Source organism: Chaetodon auriga, chromosome 10 (assembly GCF_051107435.1).
Source record: "Chaetodon auriga isolate fChaAug3 chromosome 10, fChaAug3.hap1, whole genome shotgun sequence".
NCBI lineage: Eukaryota > Metazoa > Chordata > Actinopteri > Chaetodontiformes > Chaetodontidae > Chaetodon > Chaetodon auriga.
The window spans coordinates 10,361,046-10,372,023 of record NC_135083.1 but is presented as its reverse complement, the minus strand read 5'-3'; positions in this window follow the sequence as shown (position 1 = coordinate 10,372,023).

Here is a 10,978-nt window from a genome sequence, read left to right as displayed (position 1 = left end):
TTAATAGGCAGAATCCAATTATAAGTTTGTGTGAACTGAGCTGGCTGGGAAAATGAATTTGCATTTTAACATTTTGGTTTGATGTTAGATTTCAAGGTGAGAGAGGAGGAGGGGAAGCTCTGAAATGAGGAAAAAAAAAAAGAGGGGGGGATTACAGATGTGCAATTTGGTGTGAATGGGTCAAGGCAGCCGTTGGATCTTGAAGTGATGCATGAAAAGGGGAGCTCTTGCAACACATTAAGGCAAAGACGTGCGGTAACCTGTTTTTTGTTTGTTTGTTTGTTGTGTGAGCGTACGTGTGCTGACATGGGGCAACATTTCCCATTTAATGCGCCTGATTTTGGAATCTAGGTCAGCGTGGTGAATTAGAAACAATCTGTATCCCTCTGCATGGCTACAGTGAAGCCCTCCAATGAGGATCCATGCACATGCACTTTCACATGCACACACAACGCCCACGCAGACAAACACACACATCAGTCAAGCTCTAACAATTAGAATCCATTTTTAGATATAAGCATTAGTATCTCAAAATTCTCAAAGATTTGAGAGAGGAAAATATTAAAGGAATTTCTATTAGGCCTTCTGACAAAAAAAAAATGATGTGTGCCTTTGACAAATGAGGGCATTTTTTTCACACAGCAGTTCAGTGCAGGAGAATGATGAGTGTGACACCGCTGTGTGGGAATGAGTGGGATTTGATAGAGTCTGCGCTTTGTTGTAGAAACACTCTTGGTTAATGATATGCCTCTCTCATCCAGCCCGACTCTCAGCTCCCCTCCCATTCTGCGAGCGAGGAGAGATAACGAGGGAGCAGACAGCCCAAAACTTCACACAAAGAGGAGAGGAATCAGCACAACGCACAATCTCAGCCTCCACTCGCAGAAACTTTCTCTTCTTCTCCCTCTCCTTTCTCCTCCGTCTGTTGCAGCCTTCAAATGCTCTTTCAGACTTGTTCAAATTTGCCTGCTGATCAAGTAGGGGACAGCTGCACTTGTGTAACTCAAACGTTGGAGGGCTCTCTTAGTCCAATGTGAATGTAGCACATAAACAAAACTGAATTTGACTGTAGCTCAAGGCGGGAACAGCAGTAGGGTGACGGAGACACTTTGAGCCTGTGACTCGTAACTATGAGGAGAGTTGGTTTGAGATTGCGTCTCCTGCTACTTTGCACACTTGCCTTGCACGCTAGTGTGTATGTGCGTGTGTGAGTTTGCGTGCCACATGTATTCATGCATGTATGTGCGACTCAGTGGGACAGAGGCTCGTCCCCCTCTAGAGCACCATGCTCTGATGGATGTTAATGTGGACTGACGCAGGGGTGTCCCCCGAGGGAGGGAACACGGCCAGCGAAGGAGAGGGAGGAAGGGTGTGTATGTGAGTGTGTGTTGGGGAGGGGGATTCATTCCTCTAATCCTCTCCCTTCTTCACAGAGCCGGAGCGGGGAAGAGGCACTGAATCGCCCAATGAATAAATAAAAGCCTCAGCCCCCGCCTCCCCTCCGCTCCAGCCTGAAGCCCTGCACAGGAGCACTTAAAAGCATTTTAACAAGAGAGTCACTTCATTAAATATGGACTTCCTGTCCGCAAAAACCCTAGAAGGAAAACTCTGGGTGACTTTTCACATTGTGGAATATGGGGAAGAGTGTGGGGGTGGAAGAGGGGGGATGCATGGGAGATGGAGGCAGAAAAAGAAACTATTGCGCAGAGAGACAAAGGGAGAGAAATATAGCAGAGCTGGGGGAAAAAAAAGGATAAGCAAGGCGAGATAACAGAAGCAGTGAGCTGGAAATTGGCGAGGACCTTTCAGATCTCTCTAAATTTGTACAGAGCACACATCAGGTCAGTTTTGCGTTCCCGGCGTGTCCTTTTTTGTGTTTTTGCATATTGTTATCTATATTCAAAGCCCTGACAGAAAACAAATGTCATAAAATCATTACAGAGACAAAGAGTAAGATGTGAGAAGAAGAAGAAACAGAAGAAGATAAAGACGCTGTGGGAAGCAGCTATGGGAAGAAAATGAGTTCAGCTCAATAATGTTCAAAATTCAAAGCCTTGAAATCTGGCTGGCACCAAAACAGTTTTTCAGAAATATGGAGTTATGTAAAATGTTCTCATCTGATGTCTGATAGCTTCCTTTGTGGTTTTCGAAGCCTTTGCAAGAGTGGCTTTGCCCCCCTAAGTCCAGCTCACTGTTGCATTATAAATAAACCCTTTGTTATGAACAGTTGTGTTTGTGTTCAAACAGCAGCGTTGAAAGAGAATAAATCAACTCTGAGCCCTCTTCACTCACAGATGCTTCATAAGTCAGAAAAAATAAGTTCAAGTCAAGTGTTAAGTGAGTACCATGTAATGTCTGAAGTCTCCTTAATGGATCACACATAGTAATGTGGCTATTTCTAGAAATTTCACTGCCCCCGAATTCCTGTATTTATGGTTTAGTAATTAATGATATTATACAGGAACCACACTAATATTATGGCCTTAAAGAGCCAAAGCAGAAAAGTAAAATCAACCTTAATTCAAATTGAGCTGAAGTATTTGAACCTGGAGATATGGAAATTAGACAAGTGAAAGCAAAGAGGGCAAAATATTAGACCTGGCATGTGTACTAATGATTGGAAGTAGCTCTTAACTTGGAGAAGTGATCTGTTTGAGAGAATAGTTAAACATTTGGGAAATATGCTTAGGCTATTCAAAGATTTTTAGCCTAGAGACAGAGGAGACAATTGCTAACACTCTCGTGTCTGTGCATTAACGATGGAGATGGAGCAGGGAGTTTATTAGCTTAGCTTTGCATTCAGATTCGAAGCAGGGGGAGTTTTAAGGGGAGGCTGTCAGAGGACTGCTACAAGCTGCAAGGCGAGAATCACATAAAAAGACATTATCAAACCCATCCGTGTGGTCTATTAGTAAGTAACGGCTCACGCAGCTAGCAGTGGGAACATGCTAACACATTAGTTCACAAGTGCCAGCGCTAACTCCGCTAATACATGTGACCCTTGTCTCACAGGTCATAGCAGTTTGTCAAGAGTCTTCCAATTTTAGAGGGTGTTTACATGCTTAAAATATAGGGAGCTGAAGTCGTGATGCCTTTCCAAGCATGAATAAACAGACAACTGAAATAAAGGATAGTCAACGCAACGCAAAGCAATCTGAGAACTTAAATCTTCTACATGAAGATATTTATTTAACTGTGAACATACATAAGCAAATCTACATACAGCAAATCTGACATTCACCCACAGCAGGAGCAGGGAGGGTGTTAGCTCATGGCTGATGCTAAAAGTTAAAACCTGATACTTGCCCATGATAATATGGGATGAGATCTTTGCTCGGGTGGGCAATGACCTATTAATGTGGCAGCGTCTACAATTAAGGGCAGCAGCCAGAGTTCACAATATGTATTGATAGACAAAAGAGAGTCCACATTAGTCAGGCTATAAATCAACAATTATGCCTACAGCCGACTGCAAAGTCAATCAGATGTGGAGCTAAATCTAATCAATGAACACATCGACTGTAGCTTACTAACACAGTTAAATGTATGGCTTACTTGGCATCTTTTTTCTGTCAAAACATGGAGCAGTTCAACACGATTTACTTTAGAGACGCTGCTGTCGTCGTCTTCCCAAAAACCATGAGGTTTTTTTAATATTTTAATATTTCTTTTTGTTTTTTAAGGCGATCAGAGGTCACAGATGCGATCACAGGTCTTTTTTTTTTTTTCATGCATTCATGGGTTCATATGGACTCCTCTTGTGAACATGGTAAACACGTCACCATTTGCATTAGTGCAGACAGATGCACAGATTTACGTCAGCATTCAGGAATGGCAGTTTTGAGGACCAAACTGTATCAAAAAGAGTGCACTGCGCTTTCGAAACAGCTATTGTGGATGTGATTATGTGTATGTGTAATGCTGATACAAATTAGCTCAGTTTATATGAGTTAAAATAGGCTCCAGTGATCTTTCAAGTGGACAGATCAAACTGTTCAGTGGTAGGGCCCATATTTTTTCACAGTAAAAACTTCAGTCCCACCATCACTAAGACTCTTTTCTGATTTGTTTCGATCAACAGATACAATCGTTGCCCGTGTCACTGACCTGAGATGAAGTGTTTGCCACATCTGCTCTCAACACTGTTTTTTTTTTCCCAACTTAGCACTGACATTTTTACAGCAAATGGGCCTGGTTGGGAATTAAAATTATTAAAATTACAAATATTTTTGATGCCATTGTCCCGAGTAGTCACCTGGAAAGAGAGGAGTACCATGAAGAAATACCACAATGGTAAAAATTGAAAAAAGAGAGTGCTGAAAAGCTGAAGGCAGGTGGTGGAAAATCTCAGAGCCTTGACAAGAGGAACTTTGCATTTTCAGTTTAGAAACAAGAAAGGCAAGGCAGTCCTTCCTCTCTAACATCAGTGTCGAAAAATGACAATACATGTGCCTCATTTGTTACTGTGGGCTGACAAACCCTCCATCCATCAAGTCTTCCAATGAATTTCCACCTTCACTGAGAAAATTCAAAAAATTAGACAAGCTGTCAATTCTGCACTGTGTCTTTTAAAAAAAACAATTCAATTAGGATGATACAATTTGATCCTATCAGCTATGAAACCTTGGAAGAAATTGTGCAACATCTGAAAGCCCTGAAAAAAAAAAATAACAACAACTATAGGCCCTCATCACAACTCTAATTTTTAAGTAAAATCATTTAAAAGACTGTTTTTCAAAAACTGAAACACCTTCTTAGCCCCCAACTGTCTCCATCAGGAGTTTGACCACAGCACACAGACCTGAGTAACATAACATTACTAGACAGAATGGAAAACAGGTGGGAATTTCCAGCACAGGGTTAATCTGGTCTGAATCCTATTTGAAGAACAGCAACTACTTTATGTCAGTTGTGTATTACACATCTGAGCGTACAAAAATGTCACATGGAGTTCTTCAGGGCTCCATTCTTGGGCCTCTTCTGTTCAACATCCACATTCATCTGGCTCAGATTGTAAAAAAAATAATAAAACATCCTACCATAATATTGCAGACCGCACATTCATATAAAGATATCACCAGGTGGTCGTGGTCTTATAAAAGCACTGAGCAGGTGCTTTAAAATTCCACTGCTGGTTTATAAAGCACGGAATGGTTTAGGGCTAGAATACGTTTCTGATCTGCTCCTCCATTATGAACTGTCCAGACCCCTCAGATGGTCTGGTCAAGGGCTGCTCACTGTCCCCAGAGTCAAAACTAAACATGAAGAAGCAGCATCAAGTTTTTATGCACCACATATCTGGAACAAACTCCCCGAAAACCTGAGGCCTGCTTCAACTCTCAGGTCTTGTAAATCAGGTCTTAAGACTTTTATGTTTTCCACTGCATCTTATTTAAATTAAATGTGGGCCTATTCATTCAAATCATGCACTGCTTCCTTTTCTTAATGCCTTTTATGTCTTATATAAAGCACTTTGAATTGCCATGCTGTTGAGAGGCGCTATCTCTTGCGTGCATATCTCCGTTAACATCATTGCCAACTGAACAGTATATTTCTCTGTTTCTAATCTCCTGTACATATAACGCCTTCCCTCAGGCACTTTTATGTGTTTGCATCCCATCTCTATGGTGAGCAACAAAATTGCCCAACATTTCAATAGAGTTCCTCATTCCTCTGAGACCGGGGCAAATAAAGGAGCCTCTAATCACTTTACATTGGATGAGGAGTGGGTGTCATGGTGGTCAGGACATTGTGACCGAATACACAGAGGACTGAAAAACAAACCAAGTTCTTCACGGTCCTAACATCAATCCATTCTAATTACTGAGGTCGTCATGACTTGATTTTGTTCATATCCATGAAATTCACCGACACTCTCATTTATTGCAGTTTTTGAGCTTTTATCTCCTTTACAGTCACCCGTGGACTTTCCTCATATGTCAAACTGTGATGTTTAACCTGTGACGGTCTGGAGCTAATAAGAAATGTTGTCTATTAAAGGCTGCCAAAAAAAGGTGAAATATTAAATGAACAATGATGTATTTCAAAAAATGGCATTATCAAGACATATGAAGTGAAACACAGGATATTCTCTTGTATGGCATACATGCTGAACTGCAGCACATATGTTGAAAAATACTGAACACTGCTTTGTGGGACAGAATAGAAGCAGAATGTGATGATTTGCAAAACATTGAAAAACCATATTTAATTGAAAAGGGCACAAAGACAACATATCAAATGTTGAAACTGAGAAATTTCATTGTTTTTGGAAATGATATTCTTGTTTAGAATTTGACAGGTTTCAAAAAGCTGGGACAGTGGAAACAAAAGACTGGAAAAGAAGTGAAAAGCTAAAAGAAAACACCTGGTGGAAGATCTCACAGGTAATTAGGTGAACTGGCAACAGGTTAGTAACATGATTGGGTATAAAAAGAGCAGCCCAGAGCGGCCGAGTCTTTCTGAAGTACAGCTGGGGAGGGGTTCAGCACTCTGTGACAGACTGAGCTGGCAAATTTAAGGCTAATGTTTCTCAATGCAAAGTTGCAAAGAATTTTGGGGATTTCATTGTTTACAGTTCATAATGTCATGAAAAGATTAGGAGAATCTGAAGAAACCTCTGCCTGCAAGAGTCAAGCAGAAGTCGTGTGGTCAAGTAAACGTTTATAAGTCTTGGACGGAGAGCCCACCATCCGGCTTGTTAGCGCACAGTTCAAAAGCCAGCACCCGTGATGGTGTGGGGGTGCATTAGTGCACATTGCGTGTGTAACCTGCACATTTGTGAAGGCACCATTAATGATGAATGATATATTCAGGTTTTGGAGCAAAATATGCTGCCAAGCAGACAACGTCTCTTTCAGGCAGGCCTTGCTTACTTCAGCAAGACAATGCCAAACCACATTCAGCACATATTCCAGCAGCACAGCTCTGCAGTCAGAGTCCAGCTGCTAAACTGGCCTGCCTGCAGTCCTGACTTGTCACTCATTGAAAATGTTTGGCGCATTATAAACATTCCGCTTTCAAAATGACAGCAGTTGGTCGCCTCAGTTCCCAAACACTTAGAGTGTTGTTAAAAGAAGAGGTGATGCAACAGAGCGCTAAACTCGACCCTGTCCCAACTTTTTTTTTTTTTTTTAAATGTGTTGCTGGCACCAAATTCTAAATGAGGATGTAATTTCCAAAAACAATGAACTTTCTCGATTTGAACATTTGATATGTTGACTTTGTGCTATTTTCAGTTAAATATGGTGTTTCAGTGTTATGCAAATCATCACATTGTTTCTATTTACATTTTCACAGTGCCCCAACTTTTTTGGAAAGGGGGTTGTAGACACAGTACTTGTTAGCCTGTGGTTACTATCCCTGGCTGCCAGTAACTCTGGCAAGAAATACACACAAAGAAGTCACATGATCAGCACGTGACCAAAGACGTAAAAGTCAGATGACTACCGAAATGCCACTGAAGTGTGCTTGCCAGAGGAGATTTTATTCCCAGTGACTCATGTTAGTGCCCCTCTTCCCCCTCATGCGGTGGGACCAGCTGGTTCATCCATACAGCACTGAGGTATAGTTTTTACCACAGCATTGTGAGCTGGGGACAGGCGGTCTCTCAAAGCCCCTCCTGTGTTTAGGTTACTCCACTTTGACATAAATGGCTTTCCCGAACCATCTTTCAAAGCACCTGTCTTCTGTGTCCAGGATATGCACCTCATGATCATTAAAACTGTATTTCTTTTGTTGTAAATGTGTGAAAATTGCAGAATCCTCTCCTAAAGGGCCAAAGGGCCACACTTTGCTTTTCAGAAAATCAAGTCCAAAACAAAAATCGGACTAGTGCGCATTGTAGTAATACACGTAAGGATACTGCTTGGTGAGTCATTATACTGATGATAAACAAGTCAAATATTTTTTAGACAGCTCATTAGGCAACTGAGGCCACACAGCCCACCTGTGAAATGGTTCATGTGTTTTAAATATCTTATGTTGACTCAAGACAGAGATGGGCTGCGGCACCTTTAAGGGGGGCGAAAGGGACTCCAAAGTGGGTCAGAGTAAAAATATCTTCAACAATTATTCATGGTACCCCGCCTATCTCTACCATACCTCCACCCTGTGAAAAATCTGCATTGCACTGCAGTGAGGCGAGACAAAATGGAGAGAAAAAGATGCAGAGTGAGGGGGAGACACGGAGGAGAGCGGTTTAGGGTAAAAAGAGCAAAGACAGAGTAAAGAGTGGGTACACTGTTTACTTATTTTGGCTTGGCTTGTGATGAAGCGTGGGCGCAATGTGCAATGCACAAAGTACATTGTGCAATGTGTGCCGTACAAACACTTCCTTTGATGCTGGATGCTAAATTTTTCCAACATTTGCTCCGTCGTCGTCAGCAAGCCTCCCACCAAACACCAACACTGTACCCACTATTGCAAATGACTGCCAAGACTCGCTGAATTCAACATTTACCTCGCCGATCCATATCTATCTCATGTAACTTTCTGTCTCTTCGAAGATGAAGCAAAGGGTTTGGCTTGGGGGAAAGGCTTTACAAGGCAGACTTTGTGAAGTCTCTCTGATTGTGCAGGTACAGCGTATGCTGTCCTGTGATTTGTGACAGCGGTTGGGTTTCAGAGACTTTGGGTTGGGTGCTTGAGGTTGAATGAGTGCGTGGCTTGGGTTTGTTTCGTCCTTTTGTGAGTGCCTATGTGAAAAGCATCATGATTGGAGCAATGCATAAAATCAAGGGCTGTGATTGGTTGCAAGCAAAACCAGATTCCAGTGCAGCAGAAGGGTGTCATGGCTGCCAGGTCCCTGTAGGTCTGCACTGTAAATCCACACATTAATCAGAGCCGGCAGGGAGAGATCAAAGGAGCCTGTTCCATCTTTACTCAGAGCAGCACTTTGATGTGTGTGCGTGTGTGTGTGAGAGAGAGATAGAGAGTGTGTGTGTGTGTGTGTGTGTGTGTGTGTGTGTGTGTGTGTGTGTGTGTGTACTGTATATGTGAGAAAAGGGGTGAAAATCAGACAGAGTGGGGCTGAAAATTAGGATATGAGAGACAGCCTGGAGAGAAAACCCTCATGAGTGGATCCTGCTGGGTCTGGATATACAACATATCATCAATAATCAAGATCTGATGTAACTTTGAATATCAACACTAAAACATGTGCTGAAAAAATGTTCTCATTACACTGCATCCAAAGGACAAACAGCAAAAATACAACTGCGCAGTTGATACAGCACATGTACAGTACGGACGCCTGCGACTGCACGTCTGCACGCATGTATTTCCACGCACATTGGTGTATGTGCACACATGCATTGTTCCTGTCAAATATGACAGCGCCGCCATACTCTCAGAGATAGAAAAGACTTTTCTGCCCCATGGTGGTCCTCCTCTGTCACTGCACACCCAAGCTTGTCCTCTCACAGAGTCACAGCCCAGTGTGGTATGTCAACACTGTATGGCAGCTGAGCCTGCAGTTGCCATGGCGACACAGAGCTGCAGCACGGGCTCTTTAAAAGCATCATGTATTATCTTTTGCGTTTTCTTCCACTCTCTGTGAATCAGAAGCTTTTAGCGCTCAGCCCTCCTGGACAAAGGTGACGGCTCCGTGTAGTGCTGTCTGATGAACACTAGGGGATGTGATCGCAGTGGGCCCAGAGCTAAAATTGAACCTATGCTGGATATTTTTTTTCTCACTGTAGATCAATAGTTTGACAGTTTAGTTTAATTTAAACAGGCGGTGTGGAATTTGAAGCTTTTCTTTTGTCTGTTTTGTTATTGTTTCATGGTCAGATTAATATGAATCCAGCTGTCCACCAGAGAGAATGACCATAACTCAATGACCACCACTTCAGATAATGCCATATCGTTTTTGTTGACTGATACAAATATTGTGTATTGTCCATTATGTATTTGAAGTAGCTTTATTTGTCAACTCATGGGCTTTTCTGCCATCTGCTGGCCAACGTATAACCCTATCTGAAGGCACTGGAGAGAGACATAACTGCTGCAGTGCTCTTTATGTGACACATCCAAAAATCACTCTCCTCTTCAATAAGGTACATGTCAAGCAGGATGTCAGACGTGAAAATGTACGATCATGTCACTGGTGTAGTTGGGATATTGTACATTTTTGTCTGACATTACTACTCAAAGGTCAGAGGTTGTGTATTGTAAAAAGGGAAGGCTTAATAAGCTTTAGCTGTAGCAACTGCTGTGTTGTATTGTTTTCTGCTGGTGTAATATTTCCTTTTCACTGAAGCCACTTTGACATGTCCCAGTAAAGCACAGGTGTAAATACTGCAATCAATGATGGCTGAATTCCAATTAGCTGCTGGTATTGTGTGTCACTGTCATGACTTACTGGGATGGTTTAATGGATCAGAGCCATCGTTAATGTTTCAATCGAAATGTCTGCTGTGACAAAGGCCAAGTGACTTTTTTTACGGAGCGAAGTTTGAGACCAAAATACATTTTTAGTTTTAATATCAAAAGCTGAATGAATGATGCATCCTTTCGTTTGACGTTCTTTTAGAGTATTTTTTTAAATGACCCTTTGTTAGTTATGTTGTTGAAGGTGACTTTTGCTCTGAGGCACTCGGTTTGTTTGTGTGGTTTTGTGGTTTTACGTCATGCTGGTTGCATAAATTCAAACCTTTGTTGTCACCTACCTGTTTTTTTTTTTTTTTCCATTGTGTTTTTATTGATCGCTCCTGTATGAGTGCATTCATATTGTGTACCTTTTGTCTTGGATATTCGATTCCATATTTTTATATTCTTGCTGGTGTTTTTCTGCTGTCTGGTTCACCGACTGTATTCAGTACTGACGAACCCACACAAGCACAGACAAATCATATTACGTACATTAAAATGCATTCAACTCAATTATTTATCAATACACCTTTTATTGATCAGTAAAATATATATTATATCAACATTTTGCCATAATTACTGTGTGATTGACAGCTCATTACACTGC